This window comes from Rhinatrema bivittatum, chromosome 19 (genome assembly GCF_901001135.1).
Source record: "Rhinatrema bivittatum chromosome 19, aRhiBiv1.1, whole genome shotgun sequence".
In the NCBI taxonomy this organism is placed as follows: domain Eukaryota; kingdom Metazoa; phylum Chordata; class Amphibia; order Gymnophiona; family Rhinatrematidae; genus Rhinatrema; species Rhinatrema bivittatum.
The window spans coordinates 928,679-935,965 of record NC_042633.1 but is presented as its reverse complement, the minus strand read 5'-3'; the positions used below and the strand labels follow the sequence as shown (position 1 = coordinate 935,965).

At 39.6% G+C, this 7,287-nt stretch overlaps 2 non-coding genes across 2 annotated transcripts; one reads left to right on the top strand and one right to left on the bottom strand.

Annotated features, from left to right (window-relative positions):
- Positions 1-238: 238 nt before the first annotated feature.
- Positions 239-320, bottom strand: TRNAS-UGA. Its single transcript has one exon. It is a non-coding gene; the product is annotated as a tRNA-Ser (tRNA).
- A 1,058-nt stretch (positions 321-1,378) lies between these two features.
- On the top strand, positions 1,379-1,460 carry TRNAF-AAA. Its single transcript has one exon. It is a non-coding gene; the product is annotated as a tRNA-Phe (tRNA).
- Positions 1,461-7,287: the final 5,827 nt, after the last annotated feature.

The following is a 7,287-nucleotide window of genomic DNA, read 5'->3' as shown; positions in this document are numbered from 1 at the left end:
TAAATAGAAAAGTAAATATTAAGAAGAGATAAAAGTTAGCGGAATAGAAGGATGACATGCCCAACATGCTAGGGACACGCAGCCTTCCGACCACGAATCAGACGCAATATTAGAATAATAGGATTCCGTAGCAGCATTCGAAACCTTCCCTTATCTATGGGGGAGGGTTCTGTTATTATTAACGAAATGCAAGAGATTAAAACTGTTAAGGCGCAAACAATGTCATTGTATGGAGGACCGTAGTCGGCAGGACTCGAACCTGCGAGGGGAGACCTCAATGGATTTCAAGTCCATCGCCTTAACCACTCAGCCACGACTACAACCTGACTGTGGGTAGCTCCCAGAGTCATGTCTTTAACATGAGCGTTTGGCGTAGAGCTATGACGAGGAAGAGCTTTCTGTGTGGGATTAGCGAAGGTATATTTGCATACATATTTTATACATGGTGGGAAAGGATGTTTAGTGAAGGATAGAATGGCAGGAGTAGGTGTGAAAAGGAAAGGGATGGGGAAAGTGTATAGGAAAGAAGTGAGGGAGTGTAAGGGAGAACATGAGCATAAAGGATGGGTGAGAGTGTATGTCCATCTGGAGCAGGAGAAAGCAAGGTGCTTATAAGTGGAGGGCTGGAGCAGATGTCTGGAAGTTGAGCTTGCATTTGTGTCTCTTTTCCTCCATCTCACTTTTGTCCTGTCTTTTCTTCATGCCTCTGTTTTTTCTTCTCTCTCTGTTCCTGTTTCAAAACTCTCCCTCTCCCCTTTTCCCTCAACACCTAATACCCCTCTGCCCTTCCATATATTGCACTGGGGCTTGATTTGTAAAGCAAAGAAAAAGAATATTCTTAAAATTAAAAAATCCGAGTACAAGGCTCTGAAATCAGTAGATATCTTGAGAAGTGAATGTCTCTTGGTCAATCCATCTTCTTTTAATCATGAACTTCATCAGCGTAGGATGTGTAAACATTTGACGTGGTGAGAGGTACAAATGACCTGTGATTAGAAAATGATTATACAAGGGGAGGCGCATAACTCAAGACATGCCTACTATCCCAATGCTGACTTATGGGGAGATGGAAATGGAGACAACATTCATCTCCCCCAAGCATTGATCCCCTTTTTCACTGCTTCTCCCCATGCATTCACATCCAGAAGGAGATGGGCTGGAGCAAAATGGTTGTTCTCTGCTCTCTTATACTGTAAGTGCTCCCTGCTCCATCCTCTCTTCTCCTGTCCACCACATTGTTGCCCAGGGTGAAAGGGGACAAGAGCCACATTTTATATATAAAAGAGAAACATCTTGAGCTGCAAGTTAGCTACTCTAAAAATTGCTTGGCGGTGCCTACAGTCATGTGACTGAGAGACACAAATGAAACCGGGAGGATGTAGTTGTGGCTGAGTGGTTAAGGCGATGGACTAAAAATCCATTGCAGTCTCCCCGTGCAGGTTTGAGTCCTGCCAACTACGAATACTTTACTCATGCTCCACGACGGCAAGGGCAGATTGAAATTAATAGTATGGATGATATCCGCTAGCATTTTAGGATCGGCATCTGAGCAGTGTTACACTTTTCTAATATATTCAGATTTTAAAGTGGATCGTGCAGATGGACTGAAATGCCAGAATATAATATGACAACACATTTCAGTCTTTTTGCTATCTCGGCAGTATCCAGGCAATGCCAAGGCATGAGACACTTCTCTTACACAGCTGGAGAAACTTAGAGCTTTCGTGGAGAGAAAGAATTAGAAAGGGGGGGGGGGGGTGCTGGTGAAAAGGATTCCAGATTCAGGATAGACAAACTTGAGTGCAGATATTAATGAATGATTGTTGCCATAGATCCTGCAACAAGCACATACCGGGATATGGCTTTCAAGTCCGACCTTTGAAATCCACAGCTTTTTAAAAAGATGGGAAAAAGAGAAGGAGCATGTTCCTAACAACATGCACGTGTGTCAGACAGAATTAGCGCTTGATCATTTGAGGGTTTTTTTTTTCCCCCATTTGTGCTCCTCTCCTTACCTACTGTGTTTATTTACCTTATCTTATACTTCCCTGCCAATTCTTTCCCATGCTCACTTACTTTCATGGTATTGGTAAGGCTTCCCCATTTCAAGAGGGTCTGCCGAAGCTTTTAGTTGTGTGTGAGTCCTATTGGGACAGCCGGCTGATGTTCATTAATATTGTAGGTGAATATCCCTGTCAATTGAACAGATTGAGTTCGTAAGTCCTCCTGTTCCAATCAGCTCGGGCATATGAGAGTTGTTAAAAAATACCTTTGACTTTAAGTAAATGTTTACAAGAACAACTCTGAATCTTTTACGTTTCTTAAATTTTTTTCTTTATTACATATCAGTCATATACTATACATAAGCAACAGGAAATTGGATATACAGACAGAGGAAGAATAATCCTTCATACTTACATAATGGCTATAGCTAGCAGATCTTTCGCGCATGAACAAAAACAAAAGTCCCTAATCTCCGTCACTTCATTTTCTGTTCTGCTTTATATAGGTCAAAAAGCAAAGTCAGCAGGCAGACTGCTTTCTGCTCGCATGTTTTCATAACATATCTTATTGCCTTCTCTTGCTTAGTCTCTCCCTTATCTTTTCCCTTGCATTCCTTAATACAGATTGTCTGATGCGTACCAACCACGAGTCACCTCCTGTGTCTCACTAGTCCTTCTGTTATCTCTTTCATCAACGGTAGACAAACCGGGAATTGAACCCGGGGCATAATCATCAAATCCTCCCTTGTGAGCCAGAAAGGCTGCTGGCTCACACTGGCATTCGTTTCTTCACACAGGGGACTTAGCAGAGAGGTGGGGGCCGTTCTTCACAATCCGAGGAGAAACTTTCCCTTTCACCTCCCTTTTACCTATTCTCACTTTTCCTCAGTCCCTCTATCTTCTACATGATTTGTGGTATGCTCTATGCGAACAGTATCCAGGTTAATGTTGCTATAGGCTATCATATTGTTCTTGATAAATCTAAGTCGAAACCATCTCTGTACAGAAAAAATCAAACTAGGTATACATTGTACAAAACAGCCTACACTAACCAATATGATCAGAATAGTTAAAATATATCGATAAGCTGTTCTAATCCACCCAATCGGGAATATGGACCATATATTGTCCCACATATTGGACCAAGAATGAATTTTAATATCTTGTGCATATTTATGTAATTGGACAATTTGTTTTTCAATGGCCCATGAGTTATCCGTAATATTAAAACAACACGTCAGGCATAATCTCACAACCAAATCGATGCTGCAATAATAAAAAAATCAATAGCACCACGATTGCTAATGATTGCATTGCGGAGGACAGCTTGTTCTTGGTTCAATAATGCTAAAGCCTTAGAAGTAGTATTAATAGATTTTGCCAAAGCACAAGCAAGTTTTGTAACCTCTATATCAGTTAATGCTATTAATGCTAGTGATTCTTGCTTAATAAATAATGAAACATTTCCATCACATGTGGGTTCCAAGACAGTGTGCTAATCTATATTTACATAGGTCAAAACAATATGTAATTGAACATGCATGAAACGCTTGTCCTCTCAGGACTAGCAAACAGAAAAACAAGATAGGCAAGAAAAAGCTCCTTCTGAGTAATGGGTCAGAATATCCTTATCAATACCTAAACCCCATCTAAACCGCATGGCCCTGGAGTTTAACTGACACAGAGATCTGCCCAATTTAAAACAGTAGCAAGGCGTGCCTGTGGCCTGCCAGGAGTGTCCACAGTGATTGGTCTCAGTATCTTGAATCTTCTGTCATCCATTGCGATCTCCATTCTTCTTGTTGTATGTGGTTGGCCTCTCTGACTTCTGGGGGACACCCAGCTCATCAGGATAGATATATAGGCCACCTTTCATTGATTATCCAGCATCAGGCCTACTGCGCTCAGTATAGCCTGCGTCCATATGTGCAGTTATCTGGGTACCTCTCCACCCCTCGATTAAGTATGGTCCTAGGTCCTTGCTCAACAGCATCTCCCACTGGCAGTATGCAACCTGCTAATCTCATTATCTTTTTGGTATCTGCAACAGTTAAACTCAGGGGTAGTACATAGTCCCCCACCCCCTGGTGGTGTCAAAAAAGAAAATAACAAAAATTACTGTTTCAAAAATCTAGTCTAAGTCTTTCTAAAAGTAAAATTATTGTCTGAACCATTAACACAGAGAAGAGCAACTACAGAGCAATAAAACTGCATCAATTCAAACGGTATCATTAATGTGAGAATCAAAATAGTAACAATTGCAAGTAACAGTGTGACTAGGTATTACTGAGTGTATCATAATCATATTTCATCATAATTATCAGTTATTACTTTTCAAAGAGATATACATATAACTTAAAACCATTGTCTAAGTAAGGCCAATCCCATGGATCAAGGAAATACTGAGCACTTCAGTCCATAAAATTCAAGGTATCTTCTGTGGCAAAGGTTGGGAAGACTTCAAGTTATGAGGTAAATAACAAATGAAGTGTATATGTCTTGCAGTACAGCACTCTGGAAGCTGTCCTCGAAGTACAGCTGCTGCACGCCCAGCACTAATTCAGATGTTTGTGTGTATGGATTAATACCTGATAGGAAATGAATAAAATCAAAATTAAGTACACAAGAAACGTCTATAATAAACATCAATAAATTCTCGTATGCAATAATCCCTATATACACTATTCATATGGATATCCAATATAAGTTTATCATAAATCAAAGAAACAGCTACTTAATAACTAATCCCTTTTTGTTTTCCCACTTTAAATTAACACAATATTCAGACAAAAACAACCTAGATGCTTAGACATCCTTTCATTCACACTGTCACACATCTATGCATTGCACAAAAACAAAATAACAAGTATGAGCTCAAAAATCAAACCAAAAAGTAAAGTCAGACCAAAAATGAAAAATTGGAAAATGTTTGAATTGGCCAGGGTAAAACAAAAATCAGAATTCTGTTTAAAAGTGGAAAAGAAAATAACCTGGAAAAATCTGGAAAACTTAATGATATCAGTTTCACTTCTTTCATGGCAGGAAGGCCGTTGACCTGGAAAATAAAATTTGGCATACAACCAAATTATTTACTGTCAAATTATTTTGTATTTCTGTTAAGCCTCACGGAGGCACTCTAACCAGGCCTCGGTCTGAGCAGGGACAGCTTTCTTCTTTGCCTTCGGAACCACTGTGGAATAAGACCAATTTTAGTTTTTAACCTTGGAGCAGAAAGTCAGCTAGCAGAAATTCTGAGCTACAATGATATGATAATGATACAATGAAAGAAAAAAACAAAACCTGTACTTTTGCGAAATATATTGGAGTATATTGAAGCAATTGGAATTTGCAAGGAAAAGCTTGTGGGGTTGTCACACTGGCTAGACCCATCCCCCTTCAAGCCTGCTCAGCTTTTTAAAGATTTGCTGACAGTGTCTACAGGATGGCCCCCCTTCTTGGAGTGGAGAACTACGGACAGCAGCACTTGAACCTTTACTGTTATCTTGGTACGCTAGGCCTTGGGCTGGAGACAGCTCTCCTACAGACTGCAGCTGTGCTGACTCAAAATTATGTTTTAAAACTATACTAGCAAGTAAACAAAAGTCAACAGGGAAGGAAGAAAAAAAAAAGAAGAAGAGAATATACTCTAGAACATTATTTAAAACATTTTGTCCATAAAACCTTAGCAGTGACTGCTTCACTTAAATGACGTCAGAAGCTATTGTTATTCAGTGCACTTTGCAAAAAGTAGGCCTTTCAAAAGTAAAAACAAAAATCTTTGGATCCAAAATTAAGCAAAAATCAGAATTTTTAAAACAGATCTGTTCAGAAAAAAAAACCAAAATCTAGGAGAAAGAAAAACCCTCAGCTTCCTGTACGGCAGCTTTTATTCTTGTAAATCTGTAAAAGATCAATCTCACATACAAAGAGAGGTTAATTGTAATCTTTTAAATCACAAAACGGCTATCTATAAGTAACTGGGCAGCACCCTTAAAGTTAAAAATCACAACTTTATCTTCTAACTAAAAGATTCTAATTGCTTAATCACGGAAACCAGAATTGTTTATATTCTTTCAAGTTTAGTCATGTGGGATAGATGGGAGAAAGAAAAAAAAGTTTAATCTATCTTTACTTCAGTAAAATCTTTTAGCTGATTTTTCCTGCATGTCCTTTTCTCAATAACAAGTGCCACAAAACTTCTAACTCAATATAAGCTTCCCTTCAACATCCTGTTACAGATGTATGCAATGGCCAAATGGGCAGGACAAAGAATTAGTTTTCTCCAGGTTTCAGCCAATCTTAACAATAGTCATATCAAAACTGTGCGCATATTTTTGAGCGTTGTGGCATGGATATACTGAACAACTTATTACCTATATCACCAAAAGAATTCGTCTGCTAAGGCACGAGAATACCATGGGTTCTGCTCATATACTACTCAGTTGCTGCTTCGAATTCTAATTAAGCGTCCTAACAAACGGCACCGTCTGTTGTCACATGATGAACTATTCTGCTTTCTGCAAATAACACAAACAATCCTAAACACAGGCCAGACGTTCCCAGTATAAACAAAGCAGCCCTTCACAGTAAAAGATCAAGAAACACAGACACAAATGAAAGGCTCATATGAAACTTTCACCATTGCTTTTAAGTATTCCTATAGCATTTTATATGAGTTATTCTCACATACCAGGAAACCAGGAAGTCACTATACTAATTTGCTTTCATTTTCTACGGCTCGCTGCACTTTCTGCCACCACTGCCACCTTAATATCTCTAGTTCTCTTCGGGCTGCGGCTAGTTGCTACTGCAACTCCTTAACCCTTAAGTCAGCCTTCCTATGTCTATCAATCCTCGTAAGAAATATCTATCCCCGCTGGACGATGCATGCTAGCTCTTTCCCTGCAACTATAGGAACTCGGTGGGGGAAGGGAAAAACAATTAAGACAATTATATCCATCCTCTTGTGGGGTTCTATGCGCCCAGTTTCCTATCACATTAACCAGCAGTAAGTTACATCTTCCCAGATGGGAATTACTGCTAGGGCTTTCTCCTCTGCCCCGTCAAATTCTTTTCTGCCCGTCTTTTGTTCTTTCTCAGGCAGACTGCACACAGTACTAAACGCACACACCATGATACAAGATAAGAGATATACAATAATGAAAATATAGCTTTATTTACAGTACACATACATCATTTCCCGTAGCTATCAACGGGAAAAAATCCGGCGCCACACATCAGTGCACAGTGAGGCTCCTTTAATTACTGGGACCTTTTAGCTTCG